The sequence below is a fragment of the Camelus ferus genome, chromosome 14 (assembly GCF_009834535.1).
Source record: "Camelus ferus isolate YT-003-E chromosome 14, BCGSAC_Cfer_1.0, whole genome shotgun sequence".
NCBI lineage: Eukaryota > Metazoa > Chordata > Mammalia > Artiodactyla > Camelidae > Camelus > Camelus ferus.
This window is the reverse complement of record NC_045709.1, coordinates 54,301,282-54,321,065: the sequence shown is the minus strand read 5'-3', so window position 1 is coordinate 54,321,065 and position 19,784 is coordinate 54,301,282. Positions and strand designations below refer to the sequence as shown.

Here is a 19,784-nt window from a genome sequence, read left to right as displayed (position 1 = left end):
CATGTTCTTTTTCATTATAGGTTAGTACAAGATATTGAATATAGTTCCCTGTGCTATATAGAAGAAATTTGTTTTTATCTGTTTTATATATAGTAGTTAATATTTGCAAATCTCAAACTCCCAATTTATCTCTTCCCACCTCCTTTCCCCCTCAGTAACCAGAAATCTGCTTTCTATGTCTTAGAGTCTGTTTCTGTTTTGTAAATGAGTTCATTTGTGTCTTCTTCTTCATGTCTTATAAATGCACAATTAAATCATTCCTTCAGTTTAAAATGCCTCACACTGATAAAATGTAAACACTGTTGAAAAGAACAACACATGGGACCCTGTTAGTCATTTACACCATTCTCTGAACCCAACAAGGGGCCAAAGGTTTCATCAACATTATCTCTAAGCCTCACAACAACTCCACAACACAGTCATTATAGTCTGCTTTTTAAGAACAAGCTCAGTGAGGGTGGGAGGTAAGCAGAAACATGCGGAAAGCTGAGGATGTGCAGACTGGATGGCTTTCCAATCCACGCTGTAGCTACAGGAAGCCACACTCAGAAGGGCCTGGGGTTTCTCTGCTGCCATTTTGAAACGTTTAATAATCCTTGACCATGGAGCCCCATGTTTTCATTGTGCCCTGGGCTTTGCACTTTATGTAAATGGCCAAATTATTTTCCTAAATCTGAATTTATCAGATCCGTTTCTGAGCAGTGGGAGGAAATTCACAGACAGCAAGGGGTAGATGAATGATGAAAGAAAGGGCACCCCCAGTGGTGAATACAGCTGACTTGAAGACAAAAATAAACACCTTTCCCTAACTCGGAGTTGTATGCTTTCAAACAGCTACTTGTGGAAACAACGGCTATGTGTCAGGCTCTCTGCTGGGCATGAATACCATAAATTCATAAATTACGTCATAGGCCCTTTCATTCCTTCTTTCTTTCATGCTCTTCCTCTGCCTGCAACACTCTTCTCCTTCCTGTCCTTCCCACTTCCAACTTATTCTTAGGAGTCTACATTCAAACAGCATTTCCTCCAGAAAGCTTTCCCTGATATATTGTGATTCCAAAGATACCCTGTCTCTGTATGCCAATAGCAACCACTGACCCAACTATGTAATAATTAGTTATGTTTTACTATTTTCTTAATCTTTGGGCTGAGGAACTACCTTCCCCCACACGTATATTTATTTAATTAATAAATGCATCCATAAATAAATAGATGAAAGAGAAATGGATAATCTAACAAAAAATATGGGAAAAGATAGCACTTCAAGGAAATGGAACACTTAATAACAATTTACTATACTATTTTACTTAGCATGTGTCTTAACTGGATTGCATTATGAAAATAATTGTTTAATTTTGCTTTAAAACACGAATCGTTTATTTAGAATTCAATAATTCAATGCTATAGTGCTAAATAAAAGTGCTGTTTAATTTAATTGTTCTCACCATTATTTGCATGGCTTTTTCATATTGTTAGTAATTAGCAAAATGTAAATGGACCTTACGACCAAGAATAAAAGAAAGATCATGAGTGCTCACTTCGGCAGCACGTATACTAAAAGAAATCTCATGAATAAATGTTATCAGATATTTCTACGTTATTTACTTTTAAGAATTCAATCATGACAATAATAAAACAGCAATATGTAGTTCACATAATTAGCTCTTGTAATAATTAGGGGAAAGGGCAGAAATTATCAATGAAACACACACATTGCTATCCAAGTTAAACCAGAAATTCTTGATGACTAACATTAATTGAAAAAAGGCGGCTCAAAAAAAAAAAAAAGCCTATGTGAAATATTAAACAAAGTTATCTGATGTTTATGTTTTTCTCCTTTAATAATTAATGGAATGTAAATAGTCAGGGGAGGCTACAGTTTTGCATTGTAACTAACCACCATTATAAATGGCGGTCAGATGTTTACATAATACCCAGAACCCTTCTGTATGGAAGGAGGTTACAAATCTGCCCCTTTTCCCTGTTCAAAGTCAAAAATAATGGTGCCTGATCCCCAGAGCATTCACTGCAAGAACTGTTTGCATATTCAGTTATTGTTTCTGCTGCGTCAGTCATCTGTTGAAGTTCACTCTAATGTGGCCCTGATCAATTCTGCCAGCTGTGCTTAAGTGCTGTTTACTATAATAACATCACACTGCATTCTTATTTGGCAGCAACAGCTATGACAGCACCTAAATGCATTGAGAAGCCAAGATTTTTATCATGTACACAGATCAAATTGAAGCTGTTTACAGAGGACAGTGAGGTTCTATTTCTGTCCATTCTTGTGAATACCAATAGCACAATAATGGCCTTACCCAGAGCATTACTATCCTGCCCTTTCTAATAAGTGAAGAGCTTGCTGATCTAAATCCTCAATAGGATATAAAAATTATTTTCTGATTGTACCTTATTATCTTGACCAAATAGTAAGGATCTAACATGTTGATTCATTTGAAATAAATAAACCCTCACCTCTAGCGTGTCCTGATGCAAGATGTAGTGTGTGTAAATTATCTAAACAAACAAACAAACAAAATGTGTCCTCGAAAATATGTAGCAGTTGAAAGAGGAAATATGAAAGTGAGAAGGCAAACACTAATATCACCTTGTAACAACAGATTATAGGTCAACAAAGTATTAAATTTTATGGTGTCTCACCTGTTACAATAGTATCTTTCATCTCATATTAAGCAATAAGGCAAGCTAAGCCAAATATGTCACTAAGATGAAAAATCAGTATTTCTACACAGAACTTACACAGTCACTGTAATGAACATTTGCTACTGTTTTCTTACCTTACGTGTAAAGACTTTGTAAGTGACTTCTACAAATATGTAACATCAAATTTACAGTGTTGTTTTTTATGATTTTAAAACATCTCATTCTTGTTTCTGTGATTCCTTCAGCACTTCCTTTATACTAAATATAACATAAATAAAAATACTGAGTGGGGAAAGAAGAGACAAGTCACTGTAAACCTTCTCTGAGGTTTTAATCTTCCTAAAGCAACTGCAAATAAGTGGACATTTTAAAGAATAACATAGAAAACATATGGATAACTCTTAATATAAATTCATGTCATAGTTTATAAAGGCTTTAAAGGCTTCTTCTGAGCTATTATGATGCATGCTGTGAATGTGCATTAACAATAGCACACAATCATATGTTAAATACATAATATATTCGCATATTTAGTTCTATTCAACTGCCAATTTTAAAGTATACTTTTTCCAAGGCGCTATAGTCTTCCTTTCCAGTAGCCATAATTTTTACATTAGTGCCTATCAAAACAGTCACCTCCTTTGACATTATTCAACTTTTAAAATTACATTTAAACTCCTACAAACTAGGAACCTGTCTCTCTTTTTCTCTTTTTGCTCAGTTACTTAGCTACAGCTGAAATTTCAGGTTAGTGAGAATTTCAGGAACTTCTCTTTCTAAAGATGATCACCGCTTTATACATTTGATATTAACACCCTTTAGTAGATAATAATTATTTCCCCAAACAAAATCTTCCATTCCTGATTTTTGAGAAAACATGACATTCTAGTAAAATCATCAGGTTGCCAGCAAGAATCCAAAACAAAAATAATTCATTCCAACTGCTTAATCTAGTCATTGAAGATTGACAGTATCTTTTTATATTTTTGAAAGCTCTTTTAACATTAACTGATATTTTAGTGTGGGAAGAAACTAAAAGCTTTCCACACAAAAAAGTTCATCTTTTAGCTCCTCACCGCCATCAGATAAAAGCCTAAGGGGCTTGAAGCCACACTCAGACATACAAGTCCCCTAGGAATGAGCCCAATGCGTCAGCATAGGGACAGGCAGCAGGTGTGAGCAGTGGCTAGAAAAGAATCCTGTTATGCCAGGAAGACAAGCTAGAGAACAGTTAAACCTGACCTATTAATACCACTATGCATGGACAGTACAAAGGCCTTCTCATCACGAAAGGCGAAGCTAGCCCAGATAGAAAAATAAGCAAACCACTGCAAATATTGCAGTGACTGTCCTGTGAATGGATTGTCACACCAAATGACAGAACTCTCTCAATTCCACTTTCCAATAACTCCAAGGCACTCGGGATGTGACAACATGATGAATACCACAACAGACAGCTCCAATATGGTACTATTTTACCAGATCAATATCTCACTGCAATATAAGAAAAAAGGAGCTGATATTAGTCTACACAGTGTATTACAGATGAGGTACATTTCTTCTTACTGCACTCATGCTGAACCAGAGCAATAATTCATAGATCCCTTAAAAGGCTCATGCACCACCACATGCAAAAAAAGGCTAATCTTTATTTCAACATCTGCTGGAAGATGTAACCGCTTAAAGTAATAAGCATGCAAGTTTTTAAAATGACTCTCATCATTTCATCTAGATATTGAAATGACTAAGTATATCCAAAATCTGAAGCAACACAAACATTCATAAATTGTTGACATGGTTCTAGCATGAGGATAAAGAAAATTGTACTCAATATTTTACTACCATACTACCATACGCTCTGTAAGTGGAAGAGAGCTTTTGAACTTTCCACATTCAGAGTACATGAAATATAATCAATTCTCAATTATCTGCGATGGTTTATTCTTTTTCAGATGATTCCACATTTCCTTTTTAAAATCAAAGTCACTGTGGCCCACACTTAGCAAGACTTGCAGAATTGCAAGCTGTCAAGAGTTCTTACCTACTACACAAGAAATATTAGTTGCTAAGTGTATGAATCACACAAAAGTAATACAAGTAACTCTAATGTCACAGTCAAAAACAACGACTAAATGTTTTATTGTTTCAAAATATTCTAGTTTGTGGAGGCCACAGGTACAAGAAGTTAGAAGAACACGCAAAAACAGAAGCCACCTAATTCTGCCATCAGTGGACTCGTGATTGTCACCTTTAATTCATTTTCTACTGGAGTGCTTTTCTTTTCCTCATTTTCTCTCTCTCTCTTTTTTTTTTTTTTCCAATATCCTGTGTCAGTGAAGTAAATATTTACTTCCTGAAAAGAAATTTGAAGCTGTTCTATTAATGCTTTATAAGGGAGTTTCACAGCCAGCTCACCTGATTAGTGCTTCCTCTCTGATCATGCCCATTTCCCTTCTGGAATCACCCCGAGATCCTGTCATAGGGATCCTCAATTAATAGCTCTTAAAATCTGAGACCCTCTCGGCGGCTCCTGCTCAACTACAAGTCATGGTCTATTCCCACTCGCCCCCTCACTGCCGCTTGCTGAAGAATCCACACTGCGCTAAGTGAAGTCTTTGGGACACGTAGGAGTTAATACTTCACAAGGGGATGGTTACTCCCAATATTTTCTAGGGCTGCCAACCTGAACCATGAAGTAGGTCAGCACGAAGAGTTTTGTTTTACAGATCAGGAAAATGAGGTTGATGGAGGTTAAATGGCTTAGCCCGTTGACCCAACAGCTGTGAGAATTTAGTAACCATTCTCTGGGCCAGTGCTTTCCAGCCCAGATTTTGTAATACCCCAGGGTGTCTCACGTTTCCTAAAGTATTTCACGAAATTCTCCAAAAATATTCAATTAAAGACAAATATAGGTCAAATGATCTCTTTTAGACAAGACCGGGAAAAATGTCACGAATAGAGGGTATATCACAACTTGGCAAAACATGGAAAACTCCACTCTCTGGTGTTCCACTTTGCTGCAGGCAAGCCAATGAACAGGAGGAAAACAAAGAGGCAGAAGAATAAGACTAATGTGTTATTGATCATTAAATGTCATTTTGTCCTTTGCTCACATCACATTAATATAATTCTATTTTTATCTAGTAGAAGGGGCAAAAAGACAAGTAAATAATCATCATAAAATACTGTATCTCTTAATCTTGTCTCTGAAAATTAGCAAGAAAAATGATTAACTTTGTGAGTTTTGTTTCATCACCTTCAGGGTAATTATACATACTAAGATGTTGCCTAGAAACACTCAACTTGGCTAATATTGAATAAGCGTGTTCAATAAAGTAACCACTAATATCTACCCAGTTCGTGCAGCTTATTTCTTGAAAGCAGACATCAATCAAGCATGGAGTAACAAGAAAGATCTGTTTATTTTATGAACATGTATTAACATAGCACATGAACGAGAAAACAGAAAGATATTTTAAACACTAAAGCTGTTATATGGTTAAGATGCTTAAACACGGACCCTCATCAGAATAGTAACATTGATGAAAAGGTACTAAAAGAGCTAGTTTTCACAGGAACTGTATCCCTCAAGTTTAAATTGCAACCACAGTGCGCCAGACTAAATGGGTGTTAATTTTATTACTCTGACCAAAGCTGACAATGAAACTTTCTCCTTTTGCAGTGGGGAAAACTGAGGTGTAAAGGTGTGAATCACCTGCTCAAGGACTCAGTGTTAGTGGTAGAGCTGGGAAGGTCTCTAGGTTAAATCCGAATTGTCTTATTTTACAAAGGGCACACCTGAGGTTCAGAGATGTTCCGAGGCTACTACGCAGCATGAGCTGGGCTAGGATGCATGCGTTCTAACTCTTGATCAGGTAGATGAAAAGGAAATAATGTAGCCATCCATTTCTACACGTGTATCTTTACGACGGTTAGATACTGCATTCCACAAATGAGCATCTAAGAACAGAGATGAACTTGTATATTTAGTCTTCAAATCCAATTGAGCCTGTCCCTTGGCTACCCACTACCTTTCATCTGAATTGCAAAAATATTTATTTTTAACCATAGCATTAGAAACAAATATATGGAAACTCTAATTTTTAAATTACTATACTCTGGCCAAAGACTGGAATGAATATTCACAACAGATTAGTAATTTCTTAGCTGAATCAGTAAGAGGCCAAAAAACTAAAGTGTGAAATATTAAAGAAATGTGTTAAATCATTTCAATTCAAAAATCGTCAAGTGCCTGAACAAGATATTTAGAAGTGTACTTGGATCCCACTTATGAGAGATTCCATTTATACTACCTAATACTTCAGGGTTTTTAGAAAGTGGAGACTTTATCATTTGTTAACACTTAAAATGTCTGTTTGTACTTTCTCAGAATACTGAAAAGACAGATTATGATTTAGGATTAGTTTTCAAAACAATAGAAAAAATATTTAGTTTCAGAAGACACTATGTTGAATAGCAACTACGTCCTAGACACTGTATTAGGGACCAAAGAAATAAAGACAGAGAGAAGGTCCTTCTAACTGGATGAACTCACAGTCTAATGAGGAAGACTGGTATGAATAGAGATGATTATAATACAAAGCAGTAAGCTTTAGGGTAGACAGGTAATAACTTCAGAAGCACAGTATATTTAACAGAAAGATCTGAAAGTCATGTTGGCTTTCTAAAAGAAAAAGACAATCATAACTTTCAGAACATATTTAGGAAGTTTGTTTTAAACTAAGGAGGACCAAATATCTGATTATCATAGAAATGCCAAATTGAGGATTGCTTGCCTGGCAATTTTTCACTTGTGAGAATGACTTAGTGAATTTGAAGGCAGGAGAAATAATGGCACACATAATATACTTGTGACCAAAAACTCATATCCTGCCACCGTCTGATTACTTGTTAAGTAAAATCCAATGCATAAAACATAAGGAATAGGTATTAAAAGTTCCAGTAAAAATGTATCACACGTTTGAAGACATTTGAAAGGGCTCATTATTGACATAAAGCAAAAATAGTTTATTTAGCTTGAATAATTAATATAATGCCTCAGTAACTCATAATAAACATGCATTCAATTAAATGTTAAAATATCACTTAAATCAATATATAGTAATTCAAGACTCAGGATCAAAAGAAAAATTAAGAAAAACTATTTTAATGCCCCAAATGCCAAAAGCACTAGAGCAAGAGCAATAAAAGGATCTTATTTGATTTTTATAAGCATTTTCTTTGGGGCTTTAGTAAAATAACATGGATCAGTGGCCAACTCCTGGCTCTGCAGAGTCCTTGCTGTCTAGCCTAAACAAATCATTTACTCTGTGATTTTTTTTCCCTAATCACTGAAATGGGTGTAATGATACCAATCTCACGGGTCTAATGTTGAGAAGCCTAAAATGATTTATAAAAGCGCTTTGAAAGTAATAATTCAGTTGTTGATTATCACAACAGAATTTCTCTCATCAGGCTTTTCAGGGTTGAATCAATGAGACAGATTTAGGAAGATGCAATCTCAAATTCTAAAGTAAGGATGTAATTCACAAGATTCATAGTCTTAATATGAGTCTTAACTAATCTATGTTTCTATAACTGATAGAAATTTATGTATAAACATAGTATTGCTTTATGATTAAAAGGAAATCTACGAATCTTGCATGCAGAATTAAGAACCAATATGACAATATCAAATATTACAGGGCTGTGAGCTGTCACTGTCCCTTTATGGTGAATGCTCAGAGTTTACTAAACACAGCTTAAGGTAGCAGGTAACCACTGTCCAATGAAATTGCCAATTTTTCTTTAGATATAGATAAACACCCAATGAAGGTTGAAAATAGATTTGCAGAAGCAGAAATACATTTTCATGTAAAGGACTGGCAAATTTAACATTTTAAGCTATTGATACTGTGAAAAGAGTTAAAATCATCTCTGTAGAAGCTTAAAGAAACAGACGAAAAAGTAAGAACTGAGAAACAGAACATCTCTCATTTTATTCAATGTAAAAAATGTCACATAGATATAAAGCCCTCCAATATAGTCAAGAAAGTGTAAGTTCAAGTGACAGACTTCTAAGAAATACAGTGCAACAAATGGAAGCGCATTTGGGTCCTGAAATCTTTCTGTGGAAGAATATCCCCAAATGTGTCTAGACAGTTCCTCCAGTAATAGCCTGAAACACCCCGGAATGTAGCAATTAATCAAAATAAAGTATCCTCTCTTGCTGAGCAAGACACATCTGAACAGGAATATGTATCTGGATCCTTAATGGGTCTGTTGAAGTTAACAAATAAATGAAAACAAGTAAGTATAAATATTAGCTATATTCAAAGATGACTGGCTGGCATGTCCTTTCTACGAGTCATTCTGTGCCCATGTTGAAGTTTAAATTAGGACTCAGTTAATGCCTGCTTTGAAGAAAGTTATTATTACCTTCCATCCTGCAAACCAACAAACTCCCCCTCCCTGGCCTGTGTTGCTCCTAGCCTTTGTCTTTTTTTTTTTTTTTTTTTTTTTCCTGTGGTCCTGTTTAAATTCTCACCTTGCTCTGCCCTTGTCATCAAGTCGTTCAAGCACAAAGCAGGGAGCATGGGGAGTGTTTACTCATTTCCCAAGTCCATTATCTTACACATTAATCACTGGTCTGGAACTTTTGGACAATGCTGAATCTGTTACCTTTTTTTTTCCCTTTCTGGCTGCTTCACTCGTGAGTCTGACAGTTCACCAGTTTCAAGCTGCACTTACATTTGATGACCTTCTCATCTGATTAACTATTTTTTGCCCCTTAAGATATAACAATACAGTGTTTATAATCCAGAGAAATCATAATGAACCTAAATGGGGAAGATGAAGCCTTAATTTTCATCTAGTGCTTTTCCTTCATGGAAAGGAAAGACTAAGGGAGTTAAATATTTTAAATATTGGTTTGTGAAAGGAGTGTCTTTGTTGAGATTGAGTTGATCCCTCCTGCCCTTCCCGCCCTGCTATTAAGTGTCATTTTCAAAAGAAAACATTAGTGAGAAATTCTGGTTAACTTTGGAAAACAAATATTTTTGATTTTTTAAAGCAAACAAACTTTTTTACTCTCTAAAATCTCTCCAGTTCTTGCATAATACGAAGGACTGTTCTGGGAATCCAAAGTTAAGCTTCAATAATGATTACTAAAGCAAGAAAAATAGATGTAAAAAAGCAGGACAGCTGGAGGCTCTTGAAGTATAGTTGTCAAAAGATTTGTTTGTGAAACATGCATTTTATTGCCCTGTATGCATGTTATAATGAGTCATGGACAACTGCAACATTACACTTAATGATTGCATTTCTTGTTTCAGCCCGTTTCCTTGTCCTCTTGCAATTAACGTTTTCCCAGATCACCCAAGGCTACTTTGTCAGGGAGAAAAAAAAAATCTGAAATTCACATAAATGAGCAATGTCAATAGTTTAGAAAGAGTTTACTTAGAGAACAAAGGGCCCTTATGAGGCTCTAGTGAGAAGAAATGGGGAAAAAATGAGTCCTCACAATGTAAGCCTTTTCTTAAAGAGACTTGTTATCAAGCAGTTCGGGATAGTCCCTCAAATCTGCATTAAAATGCATTTCATTCCATTGACTCATTTGCATTAATTTCTCCCATTATATCTGAAAATGGCTGAATGTCTACCCAACACAATGCCACAGCCTATCACAGGCTACCACGGAGGCCCCAGGTGCCAATTTACTCCTCTTAGTTCTTTTCATTCTGTTTGCTGATTCTGACAACTGGAGTTCTCCTCTCAGGCCAAGGGACTTTTCAATTGGATTTGCTCGTGGTGACAAAATTGTTGCTTTGCGGAGAGGAGGGGGTTCTTTGATTGAGCATCTATCACGCTGCCATGGGAAAGCGAGAGGCGAATGATTCTCAGTGGCTTCTGATTTCCAGTATTTGTTCAGCATTAAGGCCACTTATCTCCAGAAGAAAAAGCAACATGTAGAAAGAAAGTGACAGGCAGAAACACACTCACTGGCTCGTTCATTCTCACTGTGTTCTGTATTCAAACAAGGGGGACCGATTACACTGAAAGGTCCAGATCAGCCTCACTCAATTATCACAGCTAATCCTTATAGCTCCATAAAGTAAATATTTCATTACAATTTCAAATAAACAGTCACCCAATCTAATGAAGCAAGAACTCAAAGTGGCAATGTCATAGAACTCGTTACCGTCATCAAAGGAAAGGACATAGCCTTTTCTACTAATAATGAAAAGATGGATCCTGGCATATTTATGAACTCAAGGATGTGAAGTTTTGTGAAGGTTTTTTTTCCCCCCTTAGCGCCACTGACCAGTTTATCTTTCCGAATACAATTCAATTATCAGAATTCTATTTGTCTTTTTTTCCCCTTTCTTTCATGTTTCACACCAATTTCTACATCATCATCACACAGTCCATCATCAATACCCAACGTACTTGTAACTTTTTTCATAAGCATCAGAGAATTTTTTCGTGGCACTTTGAATTCAGGAAACTTACAGAATATAGAGTGATCGTGTTTATAATCCATTGGCTCTATTTCAACGTTACCTTAAATCCTTCATCTTCTATGTCTTTTTGTCCTGTATCTTCTATTCTTATACTCTGGGGCAAGAATATCTAAAAATAATTCTCATTTTGCCAAATCTTCATAATTTGAAAAATGGTTGAATTGAATAAAGGTAAGTAGATTAAGTCCTTAATCAAATGCTGAATTACCTCTTTGCTACACGAACTCTCATTTTAATCCTAATCTTTAGTCCCTTGGGGAATCGTTTTTCTCAAATTACTATTTTAGCCTTCTTATTAAGTATTCTGATAATAGTCATTATATTTTCACACTTTTACAATTCACTCTATAGGACAGAAGAAGGAACAATCTGTATAACAGGATCATTTTGCCTGTACTTGTTAGAGCTTACTCAGAGGGGTCCTGTGTTCTGTAGTAGGTACAAATCTCCCTTGTAGATGGTGTCTGCAAACCCCTCTCTTTTTCTCTCAGTTTAACAACTCTATGTCGAACTGCCCTATAATTATTGTTTCTTGGGGAGCTGAATGAATTGTCTCAGCTTAGTGGGGAATATTTGCATTTTTTTCCTTTTCCTCTTAAAGTCTTAAATACTTGTCTTTCTTTAAAAATATCTCCTAAGTGAGCAGGGATAGCTCAGTGGTACGAGCGCATGCTTAGCAAGCATGGGGTCCTGGGTTCAATCTCCAGTACCTCCATTAAACAAAAAGAAGATAAAAAAAATCACCTAAAATGAATGCTTCCCAAACATTACCAGTGCATACAGATCACTTACTTGGGTGGGGGGAGTCATTAAAATGTAGATTTTGATTCAGTAGATATGGAGGGGGACCTGGGAGTCTGCATTTTTAATTAAGTCACAGGTAATGCTGATGTTGCTGGTTCCAGAGCCAGACATTGAGCAGCAAAGCCCTAAACTACAGTCTGGCATTTCTTCTTTTTATAATAAAATCAAGACTAGAGGAGTCTTAGAATATTATCAAGAAAAAGCCACATGTAATATTTTCAGCATTGTTTTATTAACTTTATTGATAAAAATATTGAAAGCATAAATAATTTAATAGCTATGGTGTATATTAATAAATTATCTAAAATACGGATTTAAGTGAGAATGTTACTACTCTTATTGGTAATAATATTGATAATTATGTGGCTACTATGTGCACTTAATTATTAACTTTATTATCCTCACCATAACTTTAAAGGCCTCCATGATTATATTAACCATATGAATTATACAGACCAGAAAACAGTGAGTCAGTGAGGTAAAATGACAGGTACATGGTAGGGGCTGGTACTTTAATCAAGTATTGTCTACAAATATATTATCAGTTTAGTGCAGTGTAAACCAAACTTACTTCCCCCATATCATCAGATTAGTTTATGGCAACATCTTCATTCACTTAACACATTTTACTAAGGATCTGCAGTGTCCGAGGCACTTTTCTGAGCCCTCTGCATTCATGTGTGAAAAGACAGGTAAAGTTCCTGCCATCCTGGATTCACACTACAGCTGAACAACTGAACAAGGGAGCTGGAAAGCATCAGATATGGGTAAGTGTTATGAAGTCATAGAAGTGTAAGTGACAGCAATGCTGTGACTGTCACATACTGTACACACAAATTAATTCAAAATGCATTAAAGATTTGAATGTTAAGACCTCAAACTGTAAAGTTCCTGGAAGAAAATATAAGCCATAACTTTACTGGCAGTGGGCTTAGCCATGTTTTTGTGAGTTTCACTCTGAAGGCAAGGGAAACAAAGGCAAAAATAAACAAACGGGACTACTAAGAAGCGTCTGCACAAGGAAGAAAATCATTGTCAAAATGAAAAGGCAACATACTGAAAGGGAGAAGGTCTTTGCAAATTATACATCCAATAAGGTGTTAACATTCAAAATATTAAAAGAACTCATACAATTCCACAACAACAACAGAAACAAACAACTCAATTAAAACGTGGGCAAAAGATCTGAATAGACATTTTTCCAAATAAAACATATGCATGGCCAACAGGCACATGAAAAGATGCTCAGCATCACCAATTACCAGGGAAATACAAATCAAAACCACAATGAGATATCACCTCACACCTGTCAGAATAGCTATTATCAAAAAGTGAAGAAATAGCAAATGTTGGAGAAGATGTGAAGAAAAAGAGAACCCTTGTATGTCTTGGTGGGAATGTAAATGGTGAAGCCACTACAGAAAACAGTATGGAGATTCCTCAAGAAATTAGGAAGAAAACTACCATAGGACCCAGCTATTCCACTTTTGTGTATTTATCCAAAAAAACATGAAAACACTAATTTGAAAAGATACATGCATCCCTGTGTTCATTGCAACGTTATTTAAAATAGCCAAGATATGGAAACAACCTAAGTGTCCCTTAGCAGATGAATGAATAAAGCAGATGTGGTGGATATGTACAATGGAATACTACTCAGCCATAAAAAGAATGAAATCCTGCCATTTGCAACAACCTGGATGGACCTTGGGGGTATTGTGCTCTGTAAAATAAGTCAGATAGAGAAAGACAAATACTGCATGGTTTCACTCACATGTGTGGATAAACAAAAACAAAATTTAAGGAAAATAAACTCATAGAACAGATTAGTGGTTACCAGAGGGGAAGAAGGTTGGAGGTAGGTGAAATGGGTGAAAGGTTCGATTGTGTGGTGATGGAAGGTAGCCAGACTTGGGTGGTGATCACTCTGTTGTCTACACATGTTTTGAACTATAACGCTGCACACCTGAAATTGATAGAATAAAAAAATGATGTGATAGATAGTGCTTTAGGAATGTACATCTTAGGAAGAGGTATATTTTCAAAATTTACATTTAAAAATTGGTACTATTATTGGACCACATTAACAATATATTTTTTCTTAATCATTGCAGTTCATATAAAAGTGCAAACAAGCGCAAATGGCTTTCACTGGTGCATAAAACTGCTCACAACACAGATATGGAAAGGCAAGTTTAAACACTGTCTAGTTTGGCAATCATCTCCCATATATGTTGCTCTGACTTCACACTCTCTGAGCCCAGTGTCACAATCCTCAACATAAACATTACCACTTAGGTAGCACCTTATTTAACTGACTTCTGTTTGAAACATCTTACATATATTAACTTACTTAATAATCATGAATGCTTTATTAAATATGACATTATTGTGCCCATTTTCCAAATTATAAAACTAAGGCACAAAACATTCAACTAATTAATCCAGATTTATACAATTGGTAGGTGTCAATGTCCGATTTAAAATCCAGGCAGTTGAGTTCCAATGTCTGTGCTCTCAACAGTTTGCAGCCTATCATTCTGGTTTATAAAATATGATATTTATAGGTTAGTTCCAAGATCTTTTTTTGTTCATAATACTAACTTAAATTATAAAATCTGAGATGTCAGGCTGTGTGTCAGCCTGTTTGGTTGCTTTTTGTTTGTTTGTTTGTTTGACTGGTTGGTTGGTTGGAATATTTAAGTGCTTAATATTATGTCAACCTCCAAACAAAATTATCCCAATCTTAATTGGAGATTCTGTATCCCTTTTTTGTGTCTCAGCACAGCAGTTTACATTTAGAAATAGTAAACCATATAACTGATAATCAAAATAAAAGTGACAGGAATATCATTTATAAAGCTTTGTGCTCAACAGAAAATATTGGTTAAAATTGTTACTTTTTAAAAAATTTAATTCAATTGGTGCATGAAATAACAATTAACCTTTTAATAACATTCAGGAGCAAAAATGCTCCCCCTTTACCTTATTACAATGTTTTTTATTCACTCATCCATTCATTTAGCAAATAGTTAGGCACCAGGATAGAAGGATGAATGGCTGTAGAGCAAATACAGTCACCCTTTGGTATTCGTTGGGGATTGGTTCCGGGACCCTCGCAAATACCGAAATCTGCAAATGCTCAAGTTCCCTGTATAAAATGGAGTAATACAGTTGGTCCTCTGTGTGGCAGGTTCCATATCTGTGGGTTCTGCATCCAGATGTGGAGGGTGAACTGTACCAGCATTTGGGACACTAAAATATGAACGGCTTAAATAAGAACGTCATTACCACTGTAAATAATAATATATAATAGTTGTCTTTATGTGCTGTTATTTTTTAACTGTTTTTTTCCTCATCACAATAGTCAATGTCTTTATCATATCATGTTATATTAATTGTATATAAATTCCCCCAAACTGTCACATACCCACACTTTCTACTCAAAGAATTACAATACCACATAATTGTATAAAACTGTAAATGTTATCAATTAAAGAAAATGTTCAATAAAAGCACAAAAATAAGTTAACAAGCCCACAAAATTTCCAAACTAAAAATAAGAGTAAAGACAGTGGTGAAGTCTGGAAATGTTTGCTTTGGCTCATAGTTCACCAAGGGATCAGCTGGATCCATTTCACTCCAGGCATCTAATAATTGCCTGAGCTAGTGTTGTGCATATAATAGGTGCTCAGTAAATACATGTTCAATACATGAAAGCTCTTTTCTTTTTAGGGTTTAAAGATAAGCCAATGTAGGAGGTATATAACTATCCCATCTCCAGTAGGAGAATTCTCAGTAGACTGATTTCTTAGGCATCTTGACAACTGTTCACATCATAAAACATACTGTTTTTTAAAAAAATTTGCAACAACACTGTAATTGATTGTCTTTCTACATCTTTTACCATGCCTCCATTTTTCACTGAATCCTCTCCTGTTTTTCCTTAAAAGTAAATATTACTCAGAGTTTCATCGTTAGGCCTTCACTCTCTCTCGGAAGCATGAAACCCAGGAGTTTCCATTCGTTTCAATTTCCAGTTCTCAAGAGAGGTAAAGTGGCCCTCCATTGGTATCAATACATTCAACTAACTCTGGAGATCACCACTTGGCTATTCCAGTTATCACAAATACAACATCTCCATGAATTTGTCATCTTCTCCCAAGTCCATTCCTCCTTTTGTATCCTCCTCCTGCTGTATCATCCATGAAGTCTTACATACAAGGCATTTGTGAGACATTAACTTTTGACGTCATCTATTCCTTCCAACCTCTCCCACCAACAAACATCTAATCTGTGATCAAATTCCGTTAGTTCTACCCCTTAAGGCACTGCCACATCCATTTCCTCTTCTCCATTCCTGTGACCACTGCCTCAGTAAAGACCAAGTTTATGGTGTGTTAGAAAAGTCTCCTAGCCTGCCTTCTTGCCTCCATTTATACTACACTCTCCAACTTGTCCCCTACTTGGCTTGCTAGAGTTTTACTTATACCTTGTAAATTTGGTTGTGGAATGCACTGTCCTAAAAAAAATCTTCCTCATGAGTAATATTTCCTCATACTTTCATATAATCCAAACTCAGCAGAGTAAATGAGAGCTTTTATGATCTGTCCTCTTTCACTCCCACCCATCTTTGAACACTAGTAATAATAGTTGCCATTGTATGTGCCGGGCACTGTTGAAATGCTGTCATATGCTGTCTTATTTACTCTTCCTATCAACCCTAGGAAGTGGGTTTAAAGACACTAGGTTTTACATGTAAGGCTCCCAGAGATAACTAACTTATATAAGATCACAGGGTTAGAGAGCGACAGAGACAGTGCCTAAAACAGGTTCTGACTAATTCTTGAGTCCTTACTTATAACCAGTATCTTACTCTCTCTCCAGAATTCCCTTCTCACCTCCCACCTCCCCTCTCTCCCACTTCCCTTTCTGATCTCACCTCTAGTCTAGCAAATTTCAAACCTAGAAGCACATTAAGATCTATAACCACCTGTGAAGGCTTTAAAAGCTCCAATGGGCAGGCTTTACTCACCCCTTGAGATTCCTACTTGGTTTGTATGAGGTGGGGTCTGGGCATCAGTATTTTCAAAAGCAGCCCAGGGCTTTCTAAGGTGCAGCCAGGTCTGAGACCTACTGCTTGCAAAACTAAATTGTACATAGTTGCACCAAACATCACGTAACAACTATTATCCCCAAGCGCAGTGTTTGTCACTATACTAGATATTGAGCTTCCTGCAGGTAGAAATCGTGAATCATTTAAGTTTACAACTGACATGTGATTGGCGGGCAGTAGGCCCTCAACAATAACTTGTAAAATAAATACAGACGCTGTGTTAATTTCTCTTATAAATACTTTGTAGAAATTATTAATATAAGTTCTGATAGTTTGAAGCTCCTTAAATTTCTCAGAACCTGGAAAAGAATAAAAGCCCTGAAGAAAACAATTTCAATTCATGAAATTATTTATACATAAAAAGGGTCAGCTTCTCCCTGAAAAAGAAGAAAAAACTCCCACTTATATAAGGGCCAAAGAAGTATGTTTTCCAAGTTTTGTAGTGATTATCATCTTGCATTCTGTACATGAAAATCAAGACTAGACTGACAGAGTAAGATACTAAAAGGCCACAGATAGATCTCATGTTCTAGTTAGCATCCTCCTCTCTTCAGTAAAGCAGACCTTAAACACTACACTTTCATGCCACCCCCTCCAGTGACACTGCATTTTTCCTCATGATTAATTAATCACTGAGCAATTAAAATATTATACTACTTGGCAATATCAAACTATTTAAAACTATTTATCAGCAAACTAATATTATTGTTGATGCAATCATTTAAGTTTCTACTGTTATTTAAGTTATTCATAAAATTTTTTAAAATGTAGAGGCTTCTTTCCATGAGTCCATTCAAACTTTAATAGGAATCTAAAAATCCAGTGTCTCTGCTATTATGTGAAAAAAATAAAATCTAAGTTACAGTATTTCAAGGAGTGACTTTGTGGGGGATAAACTACATAAGAATATAAAGAGAATCTGAATGCCCACATAATAAAAATTAATCATGGTGAATTGCTTTGGGGAGAATCATACACTTGACCCACATTGAAGACTGAAATATTAATCCATTTCTATGACAGAGATCAAGCTTCACAGTCGCTTTTTATCCTCCTTATAATAGAAGCAACAGTTGTAAACCATAATGTTATAGTTCAAACAATGCCCCCCCTAAGACTTCAAATTTATTATAGCATTCATCTCCAAGACAAAAGACCTGGTGTAGGGAAAAAGCTCTTTTTAGCAAAAAGCATGGTTGTTATTTATGGCTCAGATGCAAAGAATGAGTTTGGGGAATTTATCAGAGATGAAGGTATGAAATGTTTTAGCTGGTTCTTCTCTCTCTAATCCATAAACCATTTTCTCAGCCACCCAAGTGAATTCTAATGGAACAGGAATGATGAAATAATATTTTCCTAGCCCTTTCACACTTTTTCTTCTGTGTAAGTTTCAATGCACTGAGATTATGATTTCTTAAAATTAAAGCTATTTTAAGCAGCAAATAAGCAATATTTTCCAATAACATGGAATTTAGTCTCCTAAGCAAAATGCACCATTTTTAGTGATAGTTTAGTTTCCATGTGTTTAAGTCTAGAAATTCCTATTATTACTATTAGTGTTATTATGGGCTATCATATAATTACAATTTCAGAATAAGTGTATTTTCATGAAAATGATTTCAGTAATATAACCCCCAGCATTTCCTCCTAGTGACTCGAATGACTCAATCATGCTGCTAGATTTCTTTTATTTTAATATTCTTAATCATGAGATATATTTGCATTACCACTTTGCTTGAAATAAAACATGTCTTAATCAAAACAAAGACGACTTATAGATCACCTGTTGGCTACCCTCTCTTTTGGGAGTGAACACAAGGCCACACAAGGGATGTCATTTCTCTGATGATCAGGTGCTGTATGCAGGCTGGAAGGTGTGGGATATATTGGGATATGATGAAAATTCATTCTTCATCCTTACATATCTTTTCTTAAGATGAAAACACATGCAATAAATGTGACTGGACAAAAATATATGAAAGGTATCGTATTTGCCCTCAAGAAAGTTAAATGTTTACCATTTATGCACTTTCTAAAGTGCTATATAACAGTACCATGATCCGGAGCACAATGAGTGAGTTATACAGATGCCTTTTTTTTCCCCCTAATTCAGAAAAGACAGGTAATTTTAGAACAAAATAAGGCAGCTGGAATAAAATATGGAATAATCTTTAAGCCGAAAACCTTTCCTGGCATTGTTTGATAGATGTTACACTACTCCTATTGTTTGCCAAATTGAATTTAAATTGTTCAAACAGCTGAAGAAAAATGTGGACTCGATCTGGACAGGTTTTTAACATCATACTTAGTGGAATTAAGAACCATCCACCACTGGGTTATTTGCCACCATGTATTTCGACTGCACACTTGCAGTGCTTTTTTTCCCTCAGGTTTGATACTATAATTCCTTTGCCACAATTTTCATCTGTATTAGACTACTTTAGCTTGACACAGAAATAAAAGTTAATTAGTTTCTATGGCGACCTGTGCATTAAACATTGCTGTTCTTTCAGACTTGTAAATACATTCCAACTTAGTATTCAGAATGCAACGTGTATAAGCATTCAGTACAAATAGTGTGCATTTGTTTGCAGTTAAGATCGAATAGGGACTTGAGCCAGATGACATAATTCACTGGAGTATACAGTGTCAGTGGAAGATGTCCTAAATTTGACATC

General features: G+C 35.7%; 1 protein-coding gene and 1 long non-coding RNA gene across 2 annotated transcripts in view; both read right to left on the bottom strand.

Moving 5' to 3' along the window:
• Window positions 1-19,784, bottom strand: part of DACH1 (dachshund family transcription factor 1) — a 397,183-nt gene that overhangs the window by 285,031 nt on the left and 92,368 nt on the right.
• On the bottom strand, window positions 102-18,100 carry LOC116668724. Its single transcript, XR_004325965.1, has 3 exons — window positions 18,090-18,100; window positions 7,216-7,222; window positions 102-226 (listed from the first exon to the last, which is right to left on the bottom strand). It is a non-coding gene; the product is annotated as an uncharacterized LOC116668724 (long non-coding RNA).